The 26,534-nt window shown below is 44.3% G+C and overlaps 2 protein-coding genes and 1 pseudogene across 13 annotated transcripts in view; 1 reads left to right on the forward strand and 2 right to left on the reverse strand.

The window, feature by feature from the left end:
• BAALC (BAALC binder of MAP3K1 and KLF4) overlaps positions 1 to 26,534 on the reverse strand; it is a 1,274,875-nt gene that overhangs the window by 716,434 nt on the left and 531,907 nt on the right. Inside the window, exon 1 of one of the 12 annotated variants that reach the window (XM_050800735.1) lies at positions 21,085 to 21,088. The exons of the other annotated variants lie outside the window; for them this stretch is intronic. The gene's annotated coding sequence lies outside the window, so the exon portion shown is untranslated. Of the gene's footprint in view, positions 1 to 21,084; positions 21,089 to 26,534 lie in introns of those variants that run through there. 12 annotated transcript variants of the gene reach the window in all.
• Positions 6,263 to 6,362, forward strand: LOC126961894 (uncharacterized; annotated as a pseudogene).
• The window catches only part of LOC126960890 (circumsporozoite protein-like), a 109,737-nt gene continuing 100,617 nt past the window's right edge, over positions 17,415 to 26,534 (reverse strand). Inside the window, exon 5 of the mRNA XM_050800711.1 lies at positions 17,415 to 17,614. The gene's annotated coding sequence lies outside the window, so the exon portion shown is untranslated. The remainder of the gene's footprint in view (positions 17,615 to 26,534) is intronic.

The raw sequence follows: 26,534 nt of genomic DNA on the forward strand, positions 1-26,534 counted from the left end.
AAGAGGCCTCACCTCAGGAGACACCAAACTCCCTGACACCTTACTCTTGGACTTTCAGCCTCCAGAACTGTGAGAAATAAATGGCTGTTGTTTCAGCCACCCAGGCTGTGACATTTTGTTATGGCAGCCCAAGCTGACTAAGACACATGGTTACGATCCAATCTCTCAGTAGGATAACCTGCCAGCAGCTGTGTGATGACAGATCTTTAACAACCAGTTCTCCAAGGACAAATGACCTGGTTTGTAGGATTTGCCAATTACCATGGTGTAAATACTTCCACTACGGCCAATTTCAAGTTATCAGTGTGATATTTCTGCATATCAGGTTAAGAAGAGATGTGTACCGTTGGCTTTTGTGAGCCAACGCAAGCTGGCTGCAGCATGCCACTGCTTGACAGTCAATGCCAGGAGCAAATATTCTTAGTAGCACATTATATGGCAGGATCTTGTTTGCTTGTTTTTAAAAATAAAATGGTATTTTCCTAGCATGCCTTCACCGCCACCCCAAAAGCACTCACACACCCTGGGCAGGGGTTCTCAAGACAGAAAGGGACTTGATAATACGGCAGTCCATGTTTTCTGCTCTTTCCACTCCTTGCTTTTCACACCTAATGTGCTCAGCACATTAACGTGACATAGGAACTGAGTTGTACAAAGTGGCTGGTTTCCATTTCAGAGCCAAGCCGCTCTCCATGAGGGCCAAGAAAAAGGGGAAAGATATTTCCCTCAAAGCCGGGCTCTGCATTTTTGTGCGTGTTGTTCCCCCATCACCTCCTACAATGTTTCTTCAGTTACACAAATGAGGTATTTCCCAGAAACCTCTTCTTTCCTTCCCATTATTTACCTGACACATTTTAACTTACTTGGGGAAATATTTGCTAATTTTATTTCCATGACGGGTTTTATATCTCTCCCAAGAGCAGTTTTTAAAAGTGCTTGAAATTCATAACTGAGCATCATGGTTCCTTAGACACAAATTTGAATGATTAATTGGATATTTTCCATTCCACTCCAGCTCAGGTTGTGCAGAGCCTGCCCTCTGCCTCTGGCTGCAGCTAACTGTGAAGAATCTGCTTGTCAGTGTACGGGGGCGGCCAGCAGCATCTCCATTTCCTTTATTGTGAACTCTTCGTCTTTATGAGCGATTCCTAGCTGAATCCAAAAGGAGCCCCGTTCCCCACCTGAAATTCTTAGCTCCTGCTTCCTCTGCTCCTCCCCACTTCCTTAGGAAACTGGGCTCTGCCTCAGGCAGGCTTGGCCATGAAGCATCAGCTCTTGGCGCAACAAAAGCGGATCTCTGCAAGCCTGCTAGAAGCCTGCTCCCAACCGCACAATCAGTGAGCGCTCGGGTCCAGCTACTCCGCCTCAGGGATTCCCATATGGCCACATTTTGGTGATATTACTGCAGATACTGCGGGATAATTGCAGGAAGCTCGTCTTTGAAGACGGGAACCATCCAGAGGTGTGCTGGGGGAGGCGCCTGCCAACACAAAGAGCCGATTGCGCAGGTCTCCTCCCAACTCCACGTTCAGTGAAGTGATGTTGGTGGCAAGGAAATCAGCAAATATTACAAACCAGGGCGTCCGCCGCCCCCTCACCACACCCTGGCGCATCCACTTACTACACGGCACTGGAAATACCCCCTTTTTAAAAATCCCTCACAAGAGACAGCAGCCTGTGCAATTAGAATCTTCTCCATCTCACCCTCCCCATCATTTTCTGGAAGCTCCCCGGTGCTAAATGGGAGCCAAGGAATTGTGAATCACATAGCCTCTTTTGAAGGTGCGTCCTTCTTTTCAGTCCTCATTGACTGTCCTCCCCTTGTTAGGCCCTCTGGTGTTCTCCACGGGCTGCAGGATCACTCAAAGCTCCTGCCATCGGAGTTTTGCTTTTCTTTACATCGACTTCTCTGTGGGTTTATTTCTAATCACTTCATGATCCAACAGGCAGTCCTGTCTGTTCACAGTGGTTCCCAAATCCCAGGGAGGATCGCTACCAATACAGATTTCAGGGCCCAGCCTCCAAGCCAATCAGTGGCACAGGAATCTATGTTTTTGGTTTGCTCCCCAGGTGGCTCTGGTATGCCAGCCTAGCTCCAGGCCTACGGTTGGGATGGCATTTGGAAACCACAGCAAAACCATCTGCAAATGAGTACGTTGCCGTCTTCTTCAGCAGCTCCTGAGAGTTAGGACCCAGCCTGGCTGAGGCTGCAGGACTCACCCAGCCTGTTCTCCTGTTCAGGGCAGACAGACAACATCTGAGGGCTTCCGCTCTGTCATCCTTCAGCCCCCATGACATGGGGAGTGTCAGTGACTTTCCTGATTACCCAGGGATGCAAAGGCTGGCTCTGAGGTACAAGAGGGGGTGAACTGATTAATTGCCTCTTGAAAAGCTTAATTGCACATCGTTTTCTAATTTGTCATTTCCAAATGAAGCACAGCCTGTCAGGTGAGCTCAGCTGCACCCAATCAAAGGTCAGACCCCCCCCCCATCATTCCCTGAGTGACTCACAGTTACACCCCACCCCCACGCTGATGATGAGTGGGTGTCTCCCATCTCAGTGGCTCCCAAAATCCAGGTTGCAAATTAATCACCTGGGAGCTTGTTAAAATTCAAATTCCTGGGACCTTCCTGTTTCAGTAGGTTCAGGGTGGGGTCCAGGAACCACTTCGTTTAACAAGCTCCCCAGGTGAGTTCACTTACGCAGCTAGTTCTGCTTAAGCCAAAATGTCTTTCATGACGTCTGGTCTTCTTAAGGGTATTATATTCCCTGAAGGAATTCCTCTGGAGTAACAATGAGTCAGCTTTTTCCTTAGCTCCTTTTACAAATAAATACTGAGTTTCAGACGTCAAGCTGTGCAATTCAGCGGAGGAAAGTGACTAATAGCAGGGGCCATCTGGCCAGCCACACTTCCACTGGGAACACTGGGATATGGTGAGTGACGGGGGAGCATCCCAAACAGGTGGGCTGCTCCCTCAAAGGGAAGGAGGGCACGGATGAGGGCAAAAAAGGCCTCGTCGAAAGAGCTGGAGGGAATGTTCCCCTACCAGGGTTAATTTGTGCAGTTTCTTTTTGTGAGGGTAATCATCAAATTAAATGTTTTAATTACTGAATTTACTTACGCATTTCTTTTGAGAAAAAGAGCATATCAGAACACTATCCACTCCCCAGAGGGGCAAATGCTTTGCTTCCAGGGAATGGGGTGTCTGGAGGAGTCCATTTTTAATTTCATTATAAAACCGGCTTGAGAAATAAAGGTCTGGGATTGACACGTATTCCCAGCCAGCTGTGACTTAATGAGTACAATTCAGAGCTTGGAACCTGCTGGCCACATCCATATTAATATGTGTGTGGGGAAAAAACAACAGGGAAAGTGACAAACTGCTATCCCTAGTATTTGAAGTGAATTTTAAATGACTGTTAAAATGGCTAACACGGGCGAGCATCACTTCGAGGCAGCCCAGCTGTCTGGCCTCCCCTCCTGTCAATAACACCCCTGGTAGGAAGAAGCTGTTTCACACGGATCAGCAAGTCCCGAGTCCCAGGGCCAGGTCAGCAGGTTTGGTAGCAGAGATGCAGCTGTGTTCTGAACCGGATCCATCCCCCAAACCCCAGAACCTGGAAGGGCCTCTCCCCTCCTTTTATCTTGAATTGTTTGTTGCATAACCATCGGAGTCATTATGATGGTAATAGTCTTTGTGATTCTGATTTTCCCAGGCAGAGGCACATGAAAGTAAGAAAAATGTCTTGTTCGAACATTTTGAGATGCTAAAAATAAAAGGTGCTGGGTAAGCCTGTGGTGTTAATAAGTACAAGGCGAGAGGGTGGGTGTGGGTGGCAAAGACAAAGGAAATGCAGAAACCAAGGGCTGTGTGTTTTGACATTCAAGGAGAACAGCCACCTGGTACCGCTGGGAAGAGACCCCGGGCGGATGAGCTAGTGCTATAGTACCCGTGGGTGGGGGTAAGGCTCCTCCTCGGTTCTGGAGAGCAGGGCATGCAGACCCTCAAGGTGAAGGTCTTGGCATTCCCCCAAACTTGCACTTTGTTGCTGCTGTGTGTTGCCAGGAGGCAGTCCTGACTCAGAGCCTGGACTCTCAAATCACACAGATCCTGCCTCCTCCACTTCATTCAAAAGAGTTTCAACTGGGCCATCGGCCTTGACTTTTTCATCTGGAAATGGGGTTAAAATACCAATTTCATTGGGCATTTTCTGAGAACTAAATGAGAAAATTTAAGTACATACTTTGTCTCAGGGTCTGGCACAGAGTAAGTCCTCGGTGCTTTTTGTTACTGTTTCTGACACGTAGCTCAGTAGTATGAAGTTTCCAGGTTATTCTCCAATTAAAAACATCTTTCCGTACATGTCGGACACTCATCCTCTGAGACTAATTGAGCAAGCAAATCAAAGAAGGAGATCATTTTGCTTTGAGCTGCACAAACCCTCTCATTCATTTTCTCTTAAACTGGTATTTTTCAGACTATGTCCTCTGCAATCTGAGGATTCCTTGGAGAATTTTGTAAGCTTGCTTTCAATTTACATTTCTTTTTTATATTTTACCAGCTTTAAATGGCAAACCTTTATCAAATTAGGTTGTAATTTTTTCTAATTTGGTCTTCGGGTCTCTCTCTCGAGAGTGGCCATAAGCCAAGCTAGCCACTCTGTGGGAGAGCACTGGGGTAGGAGTTGGGGATGGGGGTGTGTGGGTGGGTGATGGTGAAATTAGGTTCAGGTGTGTGCATCAGATAGGCCACAATGGGGAAATGAAACCAAAATTCACGATACATATTACTTACAAGGTCCCAGAAGGGTTAGGGGTCCCAATGGGAGGCCAACAGGAAGTCTGTAGGTGGCGGTGAGCACGGCCATCTGATGAAGCAAGGGGTTTGAGACTTTTTTGAGTGTTTGTTGAGACCAAAAAAACACACAGTTCTGTCACCCAGGCTGACGTGCAGTGGTGCGATCATGGCTCTCTGCAGCCTCAACCTCCCAGGCTCAAGTGATTCTCCTGCCTCATCCTCCTGAGCAGTTGGGACTACAGGTGCATGCCACCACAGCCATGACTCTGGCATTGACCATTAGGTTTATTATGGCCAGCAGTTCTGGGCTATGTTGAGCTTTGTATCAGTGGGTAGAACAATGGGGCTATAGCACAAATAATCACACTGGAAGGGGAAGATGTAACCAGACGCCAAAGGTCATGAGGTATGACTAGGTTTCAAATAACTTATGTCAGGCCTAAAAATAGATGCCTCAGCAGGAACTATATTAAGCAAATTTATGATGTTATTTGCATGAATAGCTCTTTTAATCTTTACAATTATCCTATAAAGTAAGTGCTATTGTTATCCTCCTTTTACAGATGAGCAAACTAAGGCACAGAGAATTAAGCAGTTTTTCCAAGGCTGTGAAGCTAGTAAATGGCAGAGCTGAGGTTCAAACCCAAGGAATCTGACTCCAGAGCCTTTCTTGGTCACTATTTCACATGCTGTCTCTAAAAACTGTAACAAATGCATGCAAATACAAACATGCACATTCAGATATTCCATATCAGACTGTGACTTGGTGGAGACCACCACATCACAAACTAGTGCCACCAGACTAACCTTTTTAGAGGAAAAAAAAAACCTCATTCATCTATTCATTCAATGAACAACTGTTTATTGAGTATGTATTATGCTTCCAAGACCTTCCTATAACTATATGGATGAGAAAGATCATAGCTCTACTCTCATTTCTTTTTTGTTTTGTTTTGAGATGGAGTTTCACTCTTGTTGTTCAGGCTAGAGTGCAATGGCACAATCTCAGCTCACTACCAACGGTACACATCTCTTAACCTGATACTCAGAAATACTCATTCATCCAATGATACACATCTCTTCTTAACCTGATGTTCAGAAATATCGCACTAATAACTTGAAATTGGCTGTAGTGGAAGTATTTGCACCATGGTAATTGGCAAATCCTACAAACCAGGTCATTTGTTGCTCACTACAACCTCCGCCTCCTGGGTTCAAGCGAATCTCCTGCCTCAGCCTCCTAAGTAGGTGGGATTACAGGTGAGCACCACCATGCCCGGCTAATTTTGTATTTTTAGTAGAGACAGAGTTTCACTATGTTGGTCAGGTTTGTCAGGTTGGTCTCGAACTCCTGACCTCAAGTAATCCACCCGCCTCAGCCTCCCAAAGTGCTGGGATTACAAACATGAGCCACTGTGCCCGGCTTCTACCCTCATTTCTTAAAAATACTCAGATCTGGTTCTCGCTTTGGCAGCAAACATCTTAAAGTTGGAATGATACACAGATTAGCATGGCTGCTGCCCAAGGATGACATGAAAATTCATGAAATGTTCCATATAAAAAAGAAGTGGAAAAAAAAAATGCAGGCTGTATTTATCCATTCACTTAAAATCAAACCCAGCATAATAGTGAGCTGTGCAGTAACTGGCGAGTGAGGGCACTGGGTGGTAAACAGAACATATTAATCATCTGAATGTTTATTATGATTTGGATGCTACTCAGTGGACTTGTATTCGTGACAAGACACGTTGGCAGTAGATTCAATTTTTCAACAAAAATCTGTCTTTTCAAGCATTTAGATTAGTTTAATTGAAGGATATCCTGAGAGTCCCAGCACGTTGTTAAAGGCTGTGACCACTTGCAATCACACATAGGTGGGAATCAGGGTTTTATTGATTCCATGCAACAGAACCATCAGACAGGAGGAAATACTTGATGCTGAGGCCCAATTAAACCTCATTTAAGTTCTTTATTTTTAGGCCAGACTCAGTGGCTCATGCCTGGACTCCAGTACTTTGGGAGGTGGAGGCAGGAGGATTGCTTGAATCCAGGAATTTCTACAAAAAAATTTAAAAATTAACCAAGCATGGCAGTGTGTGCCTGTAGTCCCAGCTACTCAGGAGGCTGAGGAGGGAGGATTGCTTGAGCCCAGAAGGTAGAGGTTATAGTGAGCTGTGATTGTGCTGCTACATTCCAGCCTGGGAGACAGAGTGAGACCTTGTCTTAAAAAAAAAAAAACAAAAATTTCATTGAGAGAGGGTAACATTTTGATTGAGTTTCAAAATTGGTGTTCCCTATCATCAAAATCTATTGCAAATGTTCATCTGTTAATACTAATGTGTGATGAAATGTTATGTATTTCAACTGTGAAAATGTCTTTTTAGACAGGTACTACCAAATACTGATAGCAATTTATGAGCATATAATTTTAGTTGAGCATATTTATTGCTGGGAAGGCATTTAGAGAATCTCCTCCGGTTGTTCTTCTGTATCCTTTGTAATATCCTTTATAACAAACTGGTAAACTCAAGTGTTTCCCTGAACTCTATGAGCCATTCTAATGAATGATCAAACCCTAGAAGGGGCTTATGGAAACCTCTGATTTATAGCCTTGGTCAGAAGCACAGGAGGCCTGTACTTGTGACTGGGACCTGAAGTAGGAGCCAGTCTTGCAGGACTGAGCCCTTAACTTGTTAGTTCTGATGCTAACTCCAGGTAGATGGTGTCAGAATTGATTGAAATTTAGGACAAGCCGGTGTCCACTGGAGAATGGATGTGTGGGAGGAAAACAACCCCACACGTTTGGTATCAGAAGTGAAGTACGAGAGTGAGTGTGAGTACAGAGAGGACAAAGTTTCTTTCCTATTCAGTTTGTAAGTAGTAAAGCTGGATTGCAACACAGAATGACTGGCCCCAAGCCTATGCTTAATATTATCTTTTATATTTGTATCATAGTCTACGAACTGATTTTATTTTTATTTTTTATTTTATTTTACTTTATTTTTTTTTTAGATGGAGTCTCGCTTTGTCACCCAAGCTGGAGTACAGTGGTGCAATCTCGGCTCACTGCAACCTCCCCTTCCTGGGTTCAAGCAATTCTCCCGCCTTAGCCTCCCGAGTAGCTGGGATTACAGGCGCCCGCCACCATACTGGCTAATTTTTTTGTATTTTTAGTAGAGATGGGGTTTCACCATGTTGGCCATGCTGGTCTCGAACTCCTGACCTCAAGTGATCTGCCCACCTCAGCCTCCCAAAGTGCTGGGATTACAGGCGTGAGCCATCACACCTGGCCTAATTTTATTTTTATTTATTTATATTTTTTTGAAATGGAATATTGTTCTGTCACCCAGGTTGAAGTTCAATGGTATGATCTCAGCTCACTGCAATCTCTGCCTCCCAGGTTCAAGCAATTCTCCTGCCTCAGCCTCCCAAGTAGCTGGGACTACAGGTATGCACCACCATGCCCAACTAATTTTTATATTTTTAGTAAAGATGGGGTTTCACCATTTGGTCAGGTTGGTCTTGAACTCCTGACCTCAAGTGATCCATCTGCCTCAGCCTCCCAAAGTGTTGGGATTACAGGCGTGAGCCACCACGCCCGGCCAGCCACTGAGCCCAGCCTAATTTTATTTTTAAAACCTACTTTTCCTCCATTTAATTGATCTTGAACATCATAAAGATGATTCTTGAAAAAATACTCTAGTTTCACTTAGATGTGTTAAGTCAGGGCATGTCTGCTAAGGCTCAGGCAAGCATTCTCCTTAAAAAAGCAGTTTATCATATTTGCAGCACCTAGAAGATGAATTTGCTTAAAAAAAAAAAAAGAAAAAAAAAAGCAGAGTTACTCTTCTCTGCTTTGAAACCGTGATGGAAGAACACAAGGTCAGGAAATATGATGATTCATGTTAATACCTATGTTTGTAAAGATTTTTTAGGGGGAAGAATCATATTCAGTTTTTTCAGGTTTAGCATAAATGGTTACTTGATAAGGAAAGTTATAGCTCTGGTTAAGAAGATAAGAATTAGAGGTTAAAAAGAAACTATAAAATAGACTATAATTTCCATTTACAGAGTCTTATTAAATTGGCATCATTCTAAAACATATAAGCAAAGATTAATAGTTTGACAATGTAAAAATTTTAAACTCCTGTGTATCAAAACAACAGTAACCACATATAAAAAATAACAAACCAACTGAAATATTTGAGGAAACAAACCAATAGTTAATGTAAAACACTCCACAAACTAAGCAGAATAAATGAACTCCCTGATGGGCAAAAGCAACTCACAAAAGAAAATTAAACATATAAAAAGTGCTTGACCTCACGAGTAATAAAAGGAATGAAAAATGAAGCAATAACAAAATATTCTAGAGGAGGTAATATCCCAGAGGCACTGCACCATCCCTGGTTGGTTTCCCTAAACTCAGCCTACACCTTTGTACCTTTTCTTTTATTAGATGTCCCTCAATTGCCCAGGTTTAGCATGCCACCTGTTTCCTGTCAGGCCCTGACTGATGTTGCCAAGATGTATGAAATCAGAATCTAAGTTCTATTTATAAGAAAGTTCATTAGCAGCATTACCTATAATAGCAAAAACAAAACAGAAACAAATAACCAAAATAAGAGACTGATTAAGCAAATTATGATACCTCCACATAGAATATAAAAAGATAGATGGGTGCAGTGGCGTGTGCCTGTAATCCTAACTACTTGGGAGGCTGAGGCAGGAGGATCACTTGAACCCAGGAGTTCAAGGCTAGTCTGAAAAACATGGTAAGACCCCCGCCTCAAAAACAAAATAATATAAAAATATATTAACAATCATCTTCTTAAAGAATATTACTGAAAAGATGAAGCATACACACTATATTCCTAAATTAAAAACACACAAAATTGTGTATATAATAATGTCCCATTTTGTTAAAAAAATTTAATGGGAAAAACATTAAATCATATAATGTTACATTTTAATAAAGAGTATATAAATATGTGCTTACATATCTTATATATAAAACAGTATATGTGTTATGTTTGTTTTATATATAAGTTTTATAATATACCATATTACATTTATATTTTATATACAATGTATAATATATATAGATTTATTGATTCATTATATTATGTCACTTTTTATAAAGAATTCTCTACATCTCTACTGGTACATGTTTATGTCATGTATCTGCTTATATAAACCACATAATATACATGCTACAAATCACATACACGTATATACATGCATGAATGTACAGCGCTCTCCCACGTGTCATCCGAGGTCACTCAGTCCTCTGGGACTGAAATAAAACGGGTTGTATCCTCCAGTTCACGTTGGTGTAAACTACAATGAACAGTGTCCTCCTCAAGTTTATCCAGATTCCCAGGGGCTCACTGCTGCCTCTGGACTATGGGGTTTATTCTCAGACCAACCAGACTTCTTTTTTCCTTCTCTGCCCCAGCTCAGAGGTGGGATTCAGCCATTTCTCTGGATTCCTCCAAAACCACCTTTGCAAGGAAAATGACCATGTGGCATATGTTTTCTTTCTTCCTTTTTTTCTTTTTAGAGATCGGATCTGGTTCTCTTGCCCAGGCTGGTCTTGAACTCCTGGACTCAAGCAATCCTCCCACCTTGGGCCTCCCAAAGTGCTGGGATTACAGGCGTGAGCCTGCACCACGCCCAGCCTAGCGTTCTCTCAATGTTCAGAGCAGCACAGCGTGGATGCCTCTTGCGTAGAAGGCCCCCGCTGCTTGCAGGGCTCTGGCTGCCGGGGTGGGGCGGGGCCTGGGGGCGGCGGTGTTTGAGCCCCTCCAGGCTGGCCTTCCCTCTAGGATTTCCTCACTTCAGTGTGTCCCCCACCTTCCCATCTTGTGCTACACCTCCTGGCATTACAGACAAGACCCCTTGATGACTGTGACAGACGTCCGGGTCTGGGATAGAAGATAACAAGGAGAAAGCCTTACCAGTCCATCCTCGCACAGCCACCAGGAGGAGTGAGAACGATGCCGGCACAGCTCAGCACACAGCACAGCGCACTGCACAGAGCACGTAGAGCACAGCGCACAACAAAGCACACAGCGCACGGAGCACAGCACAGAACACACACGCACAGCACACAGCGCACAGAACAGTACACAGCGTGCACAGCACAGAGCACACAGCGCATAGCACGCAGCGCACACTGCACAGAGCACACAGCGCATAGCACGCAGCGCACACTGCACAGAGCACACAGCGCACAGCACAGCACACAGTGCGCACGGAGCACAGAGCGTGCACAGCACACAGTGCGCACTGAGCACACAGCGCACGAAGCACACAGCGCACGGAGAGCACAGCACAGCGCAGGCTTCTGAAGCAGATTCTGAAGAAAGTCCTGACTCCACCACTTACCAGCTGTGCGATTTGGGGCACAGTTCTTTCCCTGCCTTAGTTTATTTATCTACAGAATGGGATAGCACTAATATTTAGTAGGGTTGCTGAAAATTAAATGAGTTAAATATAGAAGAATATCTTTGAACTTTGCAGGCAGTAGAGAAGTTTCTTAGAGTTAATATGTATGAAGTGCTTAGTGTTTGGTACATAGTAAATAATATTCAATGTTATGTTTTTCTCCACAAATATGAATTATGTCCTCAGCCACTGTAACCACCCAAGGGGTTCACCTTGCTGCTGCCTAGACTGAGCAGATTCATCAAGACAGGGGAATTGCAATAGAGAAAGAGTAATTTACGCAGAGCCGACTGTGCAGGAGACCGGAATTTTTGTTGTTGTTGTTACTCAAATCAGTCTCCCCAAGCATTCAGGGAGCCGAGTTTTTAAGGATAACTTGGTGGGTGGGGGGAAGCCAGTGAGCCAGGAGTGCCGATTGGTCAAGGATGAAATCATAGGAAGTCGAAGCTGTTGTCTTGTGCTGAGTCAGTTCCTGGGGGGCCAGGGGTACAAGATCAGATTGATCTGGGTGGCACCAGCTGATCCATCAAGTGCAGGGTCTGCAAAATATCTCAAGCACTGCTCTTAGGAGCAGTTCAGGGAGGGTCAGAATCCTGTAGCCTCCAGCTGCATGACTCCTAAACCATAATTTCTAATCTTGTGGCTAATGTTAGTCCTACAAAGGCAATCTACTCCCCAGGCAAGAAGGAGGTCTGCTTTGGGAAAGGGCTGTTACTGTCTTTATTTAAATTAGAAAAACTAAGTATCTCCCAAAGTTAGTTCAGCCTATGCCCAGGAATGAACAAGGACAGCTTGGGGGTTAGAAGCAAGATGGAGTCAGTTAAGTACGATCTCTTCCACTGTCTCAGTCATGATTTTACAAAGGCCGTTTCACCAGCCCTCCCATGAACATGCAGGAGCAGCTAAAGGCAGTTTGGTTTTGAATTACATGTTTATCCTTGTATCTAAACTACCAGAAGAATGTATTTCAAAATGTAGGAGATAGGGCTGGGCGAGGTGGCTCTCACACCTGTAATCCCAGCACTTTGGGAGGCTGAGGGGGGTGGATCACTTGAGTCCAGGAGTTCAACACCAGGCTAGGAAACATGGTGAAACCCTGTCTCTACAAAAAATACAAAAAATAATTAGCCGCACATGGTGGTGTGCACCCAGCTACTCAGGAGGCTGAGATGGGAGGATCTGCAGTGAGCTGTGATTGCGCGGTCGCACTTCAGCCTGTGGGACAGAGTGAGACCCTGTCTCAAAGAAAACAAAAGTAGGAGATGGGATTATGGTGCTTATTTTTTTCTTTTCTTTGTGCCCTTTCAAATTTTCCAAATTTTGTATATTGAGCATTTGTTATTTTTGCAACTATGGAAAATGCCCATTTTCCTTCCCCCCAAAAGGCAAGAGAAGCCTCCTGGGATGATAATGGTGTAGGTTAGGAGAAACTTGTTCCTGTGAGTTGATTAAAGCTCAAACACCAGGCAGGGCTCCTTGGGAAACGGGTGGACCTTAAAAATGAATGATTCCCTGCTGTTCGCATCTCAGAAGAAACCTGCGTTTATTTATTGCTCTTCAGACTTGCCATTTCAGCATGTTGAAAAGAAACCAAACAAAGAGAAATTAAAAGTGCATGACTTGATTCCTTCCTACAAGCCAAATTGTTCTGAAAATTTCCCCTTGGATTCCCAGATTTTAAGAGGCTTAGCTTGCTTCTGCCCCTAATTGCTCTATTAATTTAATCTGCTCAAAGTCTCCCAAGAGTCTAGGTCATCAGCCTTTGGGGCTGACTGTCTGGTCTGGACTGGTCTCCTCCATAGACAGTTTTGCTGAGATGTTTTACATGTTACCTCTATCTTCTATTTTGCTAGTTTTCTCCTTCCAAGAGGGTTTCTCCTGACCTAATTAAATGAGTTCTGGTATTTGCGTGAATTTGCCCATTGAAATGATGTGAACCTATTTTCCTTTCTTCAGTGGAGACCTAGAGCTACACATTTGTCCTAATTTTCCTGTTTGGGTTCCTGATCATTTATCTTATGAGCAGTCTGTAGCTTCACGTGTATCTAGCATAAATTGACTCTTTGCATAAAAACATACTCGGCAAATTTGTCTTTCTGAGCCTTCATTTCCTCATCTGTAAAGTGGGGACAAAAACATACGTATTCAGGCCAGATGTAGTGGCTCATGCCTATAATCCCAACACCTGAGGAGGCCAAGGCGGGTGGATCACTTGAGGTCAGGAGTTTGAGACCAACCTGACCGACATGGCGAAACCCTATCTCTACTAAAAACACACAAATTAGCCAGGTGTGGTAGCGCATGCCTGTAGGCCCAGGCTGAAGCAGGAGAATCACCTGAACACAGTGGGTGAGCCGAGATTGCACCAGTGCACTCCAGCCTGGGCAATAGAGTGAGACGCCATCTAAAAAAATATACATGTGTACGTATTTGTTTCCTGGGTTGCTGTATCAAATGACCTCAAACTGGGTGGCTTAAAACGATAGAAATGTATTCTCTCATAGTTTTAGAGGCCAGAAGCTCAGAACTGAGATGTCAGCAAGGTCAAGCTACCTCCAAAGAGATTCCTGGAAGGGGAGGATCCTTCCAGCTCTGGCCTTCTCTAGCTTGTGGCAACAAAGATCTCACCTTCTGCTTCTATCCTCACGTGGCCTTCTTTCCTGTGTGTCTCCTGTCTCAGATCTTTTTTTCCTCTGTCTTGTAAGGATACCAGCCATTAGATTTACTGTAAATCCAGGATAATTTCATCCCCAAATCAATAACTCAGTTATATCTGCAAAGACCCTATTTTCAAATAAGGTCACATTCACAGGTATCTAGAGTCACAATTTGGACATATATTTTGGGGAAACACTATTCTATCACTACAACATATGAATCTTATTGAGTTGCTCTGTGAATATTAACATGAAATGCCAGGCCGGTCATGGTGGACAATACCTGCAATCCCAGTGCTTTGGGAGGCCAAGGTGGAAGGACTGCTTGAGGGCAGGAGTTTGAAACCAGCCTGGGTAACATAGTGAAACCCCATCTCTACAAAAAATTTTTTTTAATTAGCTGTGCATGGTAGTGCATGCCCAAAAGGAAGGAGGGAGGAGGGAGGAGAAGGAGGGAAAGAGGGAAGAAGGGGGAAAGAAAGAGAAAGAGAAAGAAAGCCCAGCCAGCCGGCTCGGTGGCTTAAGTCATCCCAACACTTAGGGAGCCAAGGCGGGTGGATCACCTGAGGTCAGGAGAGACCAGCCTGGATGTGAAACCCTGTCTCTACTAAGAGTACAAAAATTAGCTGGCGTGGTGGCAGGTGGTGCTACTCCCTGTAACCTGGTCAAGGTGGCAGTGAGACCATTGTACCGCTGCCTCAGGAGGATACTTCATGCTTGATAACCTGGTACCAGAGGTTGACCTTACTGCTTCGCTGCACTCCAGCCTGGGCAACAGGGTGACCTACCAGCACCTAGCTTCTGGCCCATAGTCCCAGCTACTTGGGAGGCTGTCGAGAGGATCACTTGAGCCCGAGAGATCAAGGCTGCAGTGAGCTATGATTGTACCACTGCATTCCAGCCTAAGTGACAGAGCAAGACCCTGTCTCTTTTTTTTTTTTCTTTTTTAAAGAGGCTGGGCGCTGTGGCTGTGGCTCACGCCTGTAATCCCAGCACTTTGGGAGGCCAAGGTGGGTGGATCATGAGGTCAGGAGATCAAGACTATCCTGGCTAACATGGTGAAAGCCCATCTCTACTAAAAATACAAAAAAATTAGCTGGGCGTGGTGGTGGGTGCCTGTAGTCCCAGCTACTCAGGAGGCTGAGGCAGGAGAATGGTGTGAACCCAGGAGGCGGAACTTGCAGTGAGCTGAGATCGCACCACTGCACTCCAACCTGGGCAACACAGCGATACTCCGTCTCAAAAGGAAGGAGGGAGGGAGGGAGGGAAGGAGGGAAAGAGGGAAGAAAGGAAGGGAAAGAAAGAGAAAGAGAAAGAAAGCCAGCCAGCCGGCTCGGTGGCTTACTCCTGTCATCCCAACACTTAGGGAGGCCAAGGCGGGTGGATCACCTGAGGTCAGGAGTTCAAGACCAGCCTGGCCAACATGGTGAAACCCTGTCTCTACTAAGAGTACAAAAATTAGCTGGGCGTGGTGGCAGGTGCCTGTAATCCCAGCTACTCAGGAGGCTGAGGAAGGAGAATTGCTTGAACCTGGTAGCCAGAGGTTGCAGTGAGCCAAGATTGTACCGCTGCACTCCAGCCTGGGCAACAGGGTGAGAATACTTCTCAAAAAGAAAAAAAGAAAGAAAGAAAATAATATGGTAATATGTGTAATGCAGCTAGCATAGAGCTTGATACACCGTATGTGCTTAACCAATAATAATCACCATAACTGCTATCACCACAAGAATACTTACATTGGGCCAAGCCTCATACCAAGCCTATCTGTGCCAGAACTGGGGCTCCAACACAGGTTGTTGTGGCTTGGAGCCCATGCACTGCTCTGCTGCACTCAATTGCCTTGGACTCATCTCTATACTTCTCTGCTGTGACCCAGCACCTCACCCTCTACCCCTTCCACATTTTGCACATTGGCCCAGAGTTATGTGTGGTGGTGTTTATTGGGAAGAATTAGCAATGGAGGATAGGAAGAGAGAGAGAAGTTTCTCTGAGTCCTTGTGAAGGCAGCTGACTTGCCCCAGGGTGAGTGATCTAAGGAGGGAGTCACAATGTCTTTGTTGCCCTCATCTGGAAAGTCACATGTCACTTCTGTGGCCCTTTATTGATTGGAATTTAGTCAGTAAGGATAGCCCCTACTAAAGGGGAGGAGACATAGGTGTCACCCTTTGAAAGAAGTATCAAAGAATCTGTAGACATATTTAAAAACTACCACACTACCCATGGGGGAGAGATGGCTTTGTTGCCTGAGTGCTCGTACCTAGCTTCCCCAGAGTCTTCAAGTGTTTACTTGCCGTGTTCCGGGGACCTGCAGTGTTGCCCGCCGGTGACTAGACATGAAGGGCTTCATCGAACAGGTTGGCCTGCAATTTTGTCCAGGAACAGAATCAGGCTCTTTAGCCAAGCCACTATGAGTGGTGCAGAGGGAGGCTGGAGCTGGGTTTAGGAGCAGGGGCTGAGGAGTGCTAAATTGTTCCAAGGTGTTGCAATTCAATGGGAAGAATTTGAATTTGAGGTCAAAAGAAGAGAAGAAGATAAAAAGGGGAGTGAGGAGAGAGGATGTAACTGCATGATTGTTTCATTTTGCCTGCTGCCCAGATACAGCCAGTTGATCAAGACAGGAGAATTGTAATAGAGAAAGAGTTTAATGCACGTAAAGCTGGCTAGACAGGAGACTGGAATTTTATTGTTACTCAAATTGGTCTCCCCAAAAACTGGAGGCTAGAATTTTCTAAAGATAGTTTGGCATGAGGGGCTAGGGAGTGGCTGCTCCTGACTGGTTGGGGATGCAGTCATAGGGGTGTGGAAATGGTCCTTGTACGCTGAGTCCACTTCTAGGTGGGGACCACAGGACCTGTTGAGGGTTGAGTCTCTGGTCCCAGTGGAGTCACCTGGTCATCAGAAATGCAAAAGTCTGAAAAGACATCTCAAAAGGTTAATCTTAAATTCTACAATAGTAATGTTATTTACAGAAGTAATTGAGGAAGTCACAAATATTATGACCTCCAGAACAATGGCTGGTAATTGTTGAACTGTGCCTACATTTCAGCAGAATTCAGACCCCTCTCATCCTCCAAACCTAGTAGTCTTTCATTACTTTTACAAAGGCAGTTTAGTTTTAGGAAGGACTATTATTTAGGCTATAAATTAAATTTCTCCCAAAGTTAGCTTGGGCCACACACAGGAATGACGAAGTGCGGTTTGAGGGTTAGTGGCAAGAGGGAGTTGGTTAGATCAGATCTCTTTCACTGTCATAATTTTCTCACTGTTGTTTCTCACTGCCTTTTGCAAAGGCAGTTTCAAGGAGGGAGAGTAGGAGCACACCTTTCTGGCCACAAGTGGGGTGGCAGAAAGATTTGTAAGAACAGGGCTTGCTAAAACATTTACTGTTGTGTTGCTGGAATATAAGACTCCTCCATTTTATGAAACCATCAATCAAGCTTGCTACACATGCTCTCTCTCCCTCTCTCTACACACACACACACACACACACACACACAGATACACAGATTCCTTGTGCAAGAGGCTTTTAATGGTCACTCTAAGGAGCTAAGGTTTAGTTCTGGGTTCACAGAGTGCTGAGCAGCGACCACACTTGAGGGCAGCAAGCGATCCGTGAACTTACCTATGCCGCAGAAGAAGATGCTTTGGCCCTGAGGCCCCTGGAAATTCTCAGCAATCTAGGAAAAGGCAATGGTGTTTCCCTGAGCCTGGAAAAGGAGGCAATCTTAAGAAACAGTGGCCTAGCAGCAGTCCCAAGCCACCTGAGAGTGCTCACCTGGGAAGGGCAGGGCCTGTTGTTCTTTCCAGAAACAGCCTTCAGGCAAGAGGAAATTGTGATTAGCTATTCTACGGCAGTGCACGGGGTGAGTATTAGCTCTTTGGCATTAATTCTGTTGTTAATTGTCCTTGGAGGACTCTGTGTTTTCTGAGAAAACGCTAAGATGTTGTTTTGCAGGTTTTCTTCTTTATTTCAAGTCATTTGCTTTTATCTTCCATAATAAACGGTGGTTTGGGAGTAAGGGTATTTGTGGGCTTCAGGCTTAATTAAGTCTGAAAAGTAGATTTAACGTCAGTAAACTTCAAGCCTGCTTGATAGTCCCTCTCATTCTATTCCACGAAGTTATTGAATTTGTACATAAGTGCTCTTTTGAGAAACATGAGGCCCTGTTGAGCAATCTCTTAAAAGAAAGAACATCCCTGACATTTTCATATTTAACACACAACAACAACAACAACAACAACAACAACAACAACAAAAAACCCACTTTGGGCAAGGTAAGGTACTAAAAGAAAGAAGGTTAAGTCTGGGAAGAGTCTCTTCCCTTCTCTCCTCTCCTCTCCCCTCCCCTTCTCTCCTCTCCCCTCCCCTCCCCTCCCCTCCCCTCCCCTCCCCTCCCCTCCCCCCCCCCTCCCCTCCCCTCCCCTCTCCTCTCCTCTCCTCCCCTCTCCTCTCCTCTCCTCTCCTCTTCTCTTTTGAGACAGAGTCTCACTGTTTCCCAGGCTGGAGTGCAATGGTGCAATCTCGGCTCACTGCAACCTCTGCCTCCCGGGTTCAAACGATTCTCCTGACTCAGCCTCCCAAGTAGCTGGGATTACAGGTGCCCACCATCACGCCCAGCTAATTTTTGTATTTTAGTAGAGATGGGGTTTCACCATGTTGGCCAGGCTGGTCTCAAACTCCTGACCTCAGGTGATCTGCCCGTCTCGGCCTCCCAAAGTGCTGGGATTACAGGCATGAACCACCGAACCTGGCCAGAAAGAGTATTTTAAAGCTTAAATGTTGAATGTTTCTTCAAGACTGTTTAGAGGCCAGGTCATTGTATTTAAAAGTCTTTTCTGGATTTTAGTAAGTCATTGTGCTCTTCAAGGGTGGGGCTGGGTCTTGGTTCTGTCTGTAACTCCCAGTGCCTGACATGGTCTGTGCTCAATAAACATTTGTCGACTTGGGCGTTCATAGGAGACCATTAACACTGAGAGAGAGGTTAGGATCTTGTTCTAGAATATTTCCAAAGGTCAAAACATTTTGGAAATCACAATGAAGTTCCTGATCAAAAGGGCCTGAATTTCCTTGTTCCTTACTAATTTTGATCAGGATTTGAAAGAGGGAAGTTCCCAGGGCAGGGTTTGGGGGGATGTGGGGGAAGATGGCAGGTGGCTGGTGTATTTGTCCATGCTGTATATGCATGTTAAGGCTGGTGTTTTTAGTGTACACTGTACAACCCTGAATGCGCCCAATATCATCTGATCTTGGAAGGTTGGTGTTTTTAGGCAGCCTGTTGACTATTTTCAAAAGCTTTCATTCCCAAAGGCCATTCGAAATTACTAAATGTTGAGTCGATTTTGGAAGGAATCCAGGCTGGGTGAGGTGGCTCACACCTGTAATCCCAGCACTTTGGGAGGCCAAAGCAGGAGGATTGCTTGAGGTTAGGAGTTGAAGCCTGGGCAACATAGAGAGACTCTACTCTGACTCTATTGAAAACAAACAAACAAACAAAAAAACCCATTGTAGTGGCATACCACAGCTCCTCAGGAGGCTCAGGTGGGAGGATTGCCTGAGTCTGAGAGTTCTAGGCTGAAGTGAGCTATGATTGCACCACTACACTCCAGCCTGGGCAACAGAGTAAGACTCTGTCTCTAAAAAATTTTTTTTATTTAAAAAATAAAAACAAAAGTGGGGGGCCACATGAATCTTTCCCTTTGATGTTGAATTAAATACTTTTTTTTTTTTTTTCCTAAGACAGTGTCTTGCTTTTTCACCCAGGCTGGAGTACAGTGGTGCAATCACGGCTTACTGCAGCCTCAGCCTCCTGGGCTCAAGTGATCCTCCCACCTCACTCTGCCATGTAGCTGGGACTACAGGTGTGCCACTACACCTGGCTATTTTTTTTTTTTTTTTTTTTTTTTTTAGAGATAGGATCTCACTATATTGCCCCGATGGTCTCATACTCCTGGGCTCAAGCAATGTTCCTACCTCGGCTTCCCAGAGTGTTGGGATTACAGGTATGAGCCACCTCGCCGAGCTAGATACCTTCTTGCATTGCTTTCCCATCCTTTCATCTGTATATTTTTGAGTCTCCTAATAGTTGTTGAATTCCATGAGCATAAGGGCTACATCTGTCCCCTCTCAACTCCCCACAGCACTCTATTTTGGCCCCCACCCTCTAGTCACATCTGCTACTAGCCTGTCTCCAAGCTCACAGATCCTGCCTCCAGGCTGGGTACACACACCCAGTTTCTTAAATAATGTAAGAGTCAGCTGGAGCCTTCTTGCTCCTTAAGATCCAGAGAAGATTTTCTGGAGTACAGCATTCTACAGACTAGAAAGCCCAGTGCCTCCTGTAAGACTTCTGCAAGTTCCCAGGAGACCTGAGGTCTAGTTGCCTCTCGTTCTGACCTTCTGCTTCTGTGAATTAGTTCAGCATAGGGCTCATCTTGCTATTTTGTATAACTCAAATGCAAGCCTCAGCCATTTCCTCGTTTTCCATAAATTCACACTGACATGTCTTTGCGTGTGCAGCAGACTCTATTTTTACTAAAAATTCAGGAAGATGGAGGGCTTTACACTGCAGAAAATCAGGCAGCTTTTTAGAGACAGTTTTGCTATGTTGCCCAGGCTGATCTGAAACTCCTGGTCTCAAGTGATCTTCCCACCTCAGCCGCTCCAGTAGCTGGCACTATAAGCATGAGCTACCACACCCAGCAAAAGTCAGGCAATTTAAAAGTGAACATTAGTCATACTTTATAATCTCCTTGGTCGTGTTCTTAAAAACATCCCTCAGCCATTTCTACCACCTTTTATGAGGTTACAAAATCACCTATTTTTTCCTTTTCTCTTCTTACCTCTTTTCCGTTCTCCCAGGAGAAAACAACACAAAACATCAGTACCACCGCCCACACACACACACACACTCTCTCCTCCTATTTTCCAGGCATCCCTTACATATTCAAGGACTATATTGCAGTTTGTTTGTTTGTTTTTCATGTCTGAGAAAACATCTTTGTTTTTGTTTGTTTTTTACTTTTTTGTTTGTCTGGTTTTTTGTTTTGAGATGGAGCCTCAGTCTGTCATCCAGGCTAGAGTGCAGTGGTGCAATCTCAGCTTACTGCAACCTCGCCTCCCGGGTTCAAGCAATCCTCCTGCCTCAGCCTCCCAAATAGCTGAGATTACAGGTACCTGCCCCCATGCCCAGCTAATTTTTGTATTTTCAGTAGAGACGGGGTTTCACCATGTTGGCCACGCTGGCCTCGAACTCCTGACCTCAAGTGATCTGCCCACCTCAGCCTCCCAAAGTGCTGGGATTACAGGCATGAGCCACCAAACCGGCCTTTATTTATTTATTTATTTATTTATTTATTTTTCAATAGGTTTTTGGGGAACAGGTGGTGTTTGGTTACATGGGTAAGTTCTTTAGTGGTGATTTCTGAGATTCCGGTGTACCCATCACCCAAGCAGTGTACACTGTACTCAGTGTGTAGTCTTTTATCCTTCACCCCATTCCCACCCTTTCCCCCAGTGCCTAAAGTTCATTGTATCATTCTTATGCCTTTGCATCCTCATAGCTTAGTTCCCTGTATTGCAGTTTTGAAAGTACCACTCTTAAGAAAGGGCTGTTAAATTCCAGGACAAACCAACCCCCACCCCTGGACTTTGCTTGCATATTAGTAGGGGAATGTGATGATGGTTTAGTTTTCTAATTACTCTGATTCCCAGTTTCCCCATATATAAAATGAGGATATAATAGTGCTTGCTTCACATAATTGATGTGATAATAAGTTAATGTGTAAAGCCCTTAGCACTGTACTTGACACACAACGCAGAGATAAATGTTACCTACTCTTACTTCTTCCCTCTTCCTGCCCACTTAGGCCCAGGTCACATGTCAGCACCCCCATGGAGACGTTTGGGAGCTCTCCTGACCAGAACTAATCACTCCTTCCTTGAATACTTACAGCACAGGGTTTACTTCCCTTCTGGCAAAGGGTGCAAAGACAAATAGGACAAGACAAACCCCTAACCTGGAGGGAAATATACACAAGGGGGTAGAGACAAGGTAAAGATCCCAGGAAGCTAGGGAAGGGGTAGAGGAAGGATTCTAGAACAGAAGCAAATTAGCCAGCTTCAAGATCTTAAATTCAAAACAACAACGTGATGATGTTGCCAATGTTGTCAGCCAAGAATATCCATATGCAGTTCTTCTGTCAATTTTTCATCAATTGCAGATTTTACCATATGCAGTTTTAGGGCTTGCCACTTTTACATTTGTTGACTATTTCATTTCAGCATGAGTGTATCAGTCAGGGTTCATTCAGGGAAGCAGGACCACTATATGTTATGAAATAAGGAATTTATTATAGGAAGTGGACTTTGCACAATTTGGGGAGGAACTGGGAGGTAAAGGTCTGGAAAGAGGAGATGAAGAATTTGAGAAAAGTTACTTATTAACCCCAGCTTGCAGGGAAGCCTGGAACCCATGCTTCAAACTTCAGTATACAAAAGGCTATTGGCGCTTCATGACTGCAGCCTCTGAGTTCACAGCACAGCATCTGCTGATAGTCCTGGGGTTGCTGCTGTTAGCAGAGCTAGCAGGGAGAAAGGACAGTTGGACCCAGAGTGGGAAGAACCAGGGTAAACGAAGCTGCTGGCATGTCTGTGTCTGTGTCTCACCACCTCTCATCAATATCAATCTTTAGATCGCAATGGTGCCTGCTTCATCTCTGCTTCCTAAATCTCACACAACTTCACTTTTTGCCAACTCGACCCAGAATCATATAGAGAAAGAAATTCTAGGAAACATAGTTCCCAATGGAATAATCCAGCATGACATTCATTATAAATCTCAGTATTCATTGCACATTGTATAAATGACTGATCATTAATATCTATTTCTTAAAACAACAAATAAAGAATATTAAGAGGGAAAAGTTATAGGATCTGGGTAAATGGTAGGGTCAAAATTTCAGAATAGAGAGTCTATAATCAGATTCACATTTATGAGGATACGTAATATATATTAGAAATGGTTCTGCTGAACAATGGAGAAAGAAAAGTTATTTCAAATAAACAGTGGCTGACCTAACTGGATGTACAAATGGAACATACACTAATTACAACATGAACCCTACCTCACAACATATATAAACATGAACCCTACCCCACAATATATATAAACATGAACATCATGGACATTATAGACCCAAATGTGAAAAATAAAACAATAAATCTTTTAAAAGATAAAATGTGACATGATCTCCATGACTTTAAGGTTTGATAAGGTTTGCTAAACAGAATACAGAAACCACTAAGCCTTTTTGTAGAAGATGTACGATAATTGTAAAATGTTTGTTGAGTGGAATATAAATTAATTCAACTACTTTGGAAAAGTGTGACAGTATTTACTAAAGTTGAATATTTCCATACCTTATATTCCAGCTATTTCACTTCTAGATATGTACCCAATATAAATGTGTACATAGGTACACCAAACACTTGAATAAAAATGTTCATGGCAGCTTTATTATTATTATTTTGAAATGGAGTGCAGGCTGGAGTGCAGTGGTGCAATCTTGGCTCACTGCAACCTCTGCCTCCTGGGTTCAAGCGATTCTCCTGCCTCAGTCTCCTGAGTAGCTGGGATGACAGGCATGCGCCACCACGCCTGGCTAATTTTGGATTTTTAGTAGAGATGGGGTTTTGCCATGTTGGCCAAGCTGGTCTTGAATTCCTGACCTCAGGTGATCCGTCTTCCTTGGCCTCCCAAAGTGCTGGCATTACAGGCATGAGTCACCACACCTGGCCCATGGCAACTTTATTAAAGTCAAAGCCAGGAAGCAAGCTAAATGTCCATCAACAGAACAGATAAATAAATCTGGTACTTTCATACTACAGAATGCTATACAGCAATGAAAAATGAATAAATTACTGCTACATGCAACAACATGGATGAATTTCACAAGCATAATTTTGAGTAAAAGAAGTCAGATATAGATGAATACGTGCTATATAACTATATAAAGTTCAAAATGGGCAAAACTAATCTATGCTGTTAGAAGCAGGACAGTGGTTTCTTTTAGGTGGTGGTAGTTAATGGCTAAGAGGGGTTATTCGAGAGGTTCCAGCTATGCTAGGGATATTCTGGTTTCTTTAATCAGAAAGGTGGTTACTTGACTGTGATAATTCTTTATGCTATACATGTATGATATATGCTTTCTGTATGTATGTTTACTTCAACTGTTTTTAAAAAGTTATTTTTAGAAAAGCATTTAAAATGTTCTGTCTTGCCAAGGACAGTGGCTCACACCTGTAACCCCAGCACTTTGGGAGGCTGATGTGGGCAGATCACTTGAGGTCAGGAGTTCGACACCAGCCTGGCTAACATGTTGAAACCCCATGTCTACTGAAAATCCAAAAATTAGCCAGGTGTGGTGGCGCACGCCTGTAGTCCCAGGTACTTGGGATGCTGAGGCAGGAGAATTGCTTGAACCCATGAGGTAGAGGTTGCAGAAAGCCGAGATTATGCCACTGCACTCCAGCCTGGGCGATAGAGTAATACTCTGTCTCAAGAAGAAAGTTCTGTTTTATCTGTCACTAAGTGTTATATCTTGTAGTCTTTTTCTTTTTAAAAAATTGGAAAAACATTTGTATTAATACATTTTGTAGAGATGGGGTCACACTGTGTTGCCCAGGTTGGTCTTGAACTCCTGGCCTCAAGCGATCCTCCCACTTCAGCCTCCCAAAGTGCTGGGATTACAGGCATGAGCCACCATGCCTGGCCTCTAGTAGTCTTTTTCTGACTTCTCAACCCCTTTTATCCTTCCTACACAATTTCCTATCCCCTTGCTCTAAAAATATTTTGCTTCCATAATTCCTTTTGCATGTTGGACCCTAACTTCATTCCTCAACAAATATGTCTTGAGTGTCTACCACATGACAAGCACAAGCCAAAGTGATTATGATGGTGAATAAGCTGGCAAAGAGCTGTCCTCATAGAGCTTTAGCTTCCAGGACACAGAGGCTTCTGGGCAGGCAATTGATTCCCCAGAGCTTTAGATTAAGGGCAGCTTCTCAAAATCTACTGTTTGTACCCATTAATGACTCTGTCGATCCTTGCATTGTCCCTGGGTAAAGCCTCAGCATCATCTCTGATGATTTCCTCCATCCCACATTCAAAGATCTACCTCAGCCTGCCCATTTCTACCTCCAAAATGTGCTCTTCCATTCCTCCTGTTTTCCAGCCCTGATGCTTTTCATCCAAGTTGAAGTCCTTACTAGTTCTGTTGCAATGGTCTCAGTTCATTTGCAGAAACAGCCACTCAAGCTAGTTTCAGGAGAACTCAGGTTCAGGTAACTAACACATTGTTGAAAAATCTGGGGAAGATATTTGAAGCAGAGCTTCCAGGAACAACACCTAACTCTTGGAATCCTATTACCTCTGTAAGACACAAAACAAAACTGGAAAGCCACCATTGCCATGCGGAAGTCCTTGAATGAAGAAGCAAATGACCCCAGCACCAAGCAGCCTCTGTATCACCCATGCGGGCTACATGAATCCTTGTCCAGAACTCTAGCTACAAAGAAATGTATGAACTGCAGTCTTCAGGTTTCTGACGCTACCAGCATAGGCTGGAATGGATGCTGAGCATGCCTGGCCTCCACGTCTCCCTCCCCTCCCAGCCCTGCCTCTCAGCTTCCCTGCTCTCCCCGACAATTCCATTCTCTTTCTTGCTGCTGACTCTAATCACATCACTCCCCAGCTCAAAAGCCTCAGATAACTCACCATTTCCCTATCTGTCATTCAAGGCCCTCTGTGATTAGACCCCAGCTTGTTTTTCTGGTGTATGTCCTACTCCACTTCTACAATTTTCTCAACTCCATCCATTCCCCGACCACTCCCCAAATGTATTCTGCTCTTTCCGACCTGATGCCCATGTGCATCTTCTGTCTTCTCATCCTCATTTCCCTTAAAATGGAAAACGGCCTTCTAGGCCCATTTCAAATATCCCTTCCTTTCTCCTTTGATCCTCTTAACCAAAGTGACCTGTCACCCCAGCTAACTTCTAACACAATGTGGCAGAATAAGGCAGTTACTCAGACTGCATCTGTGGACAGATGTGGGCTAGAATCCTAGCTAAGCCTAGGCGAGTGAGATCTTCCTGAACTCAAAGCCTCAGTGTCCCTCTCTGTAAAATGGGGCTAATAATGGTACCTATTTCGTAGGCAGGTTGGAAGGACTGGTTGAGATCAGCTGCCAGTGCCTGCCTCTACAGATGGTAATGACTCCATGAGTATTGTTTTGTTCGCCTTTGAACCCCTCACCCAGGTGCTCAATAAATACTCAAGTAATAAACGGACAAGCCAAACCAAGCAGCAACATCGACCTTAGGGAATCTAAAATCAAACCAATGTAATACTAGGCCCCCTGCTCAGGGGTTAGCTTAGGACACAGGTATGAGCGGGTGAAGCGTTTCCACTTGGTTTATCAAGTCAGGAGAAAATAGAAGCTAAGAGGCTTAAGGGTTGGGCTGCGGCACAACCCCACGGTGCAGACCACAGCAAGCGAGCATGTTTCATGGATCAAACCCAGTTTAGATTCCCCACAAAAGCTTTTATTTGGAGAGCTCTCATCTCTA

The sequence above is a fragment of the Macaca thibetana genome, chromosome 8 (assembly GCF_024542745.1).
Source record: "Macaca thibetana thibetana isolate TM-01 chromosome 8, ASM2454274v1, whole genome shotgun sequence".
Classification (NCBI taxonomy): Eukaryota; Metazoa; Chordata; class Mammalia; order Primates; family Cercopithecidae; genus Macaca; species Macaca thibetana.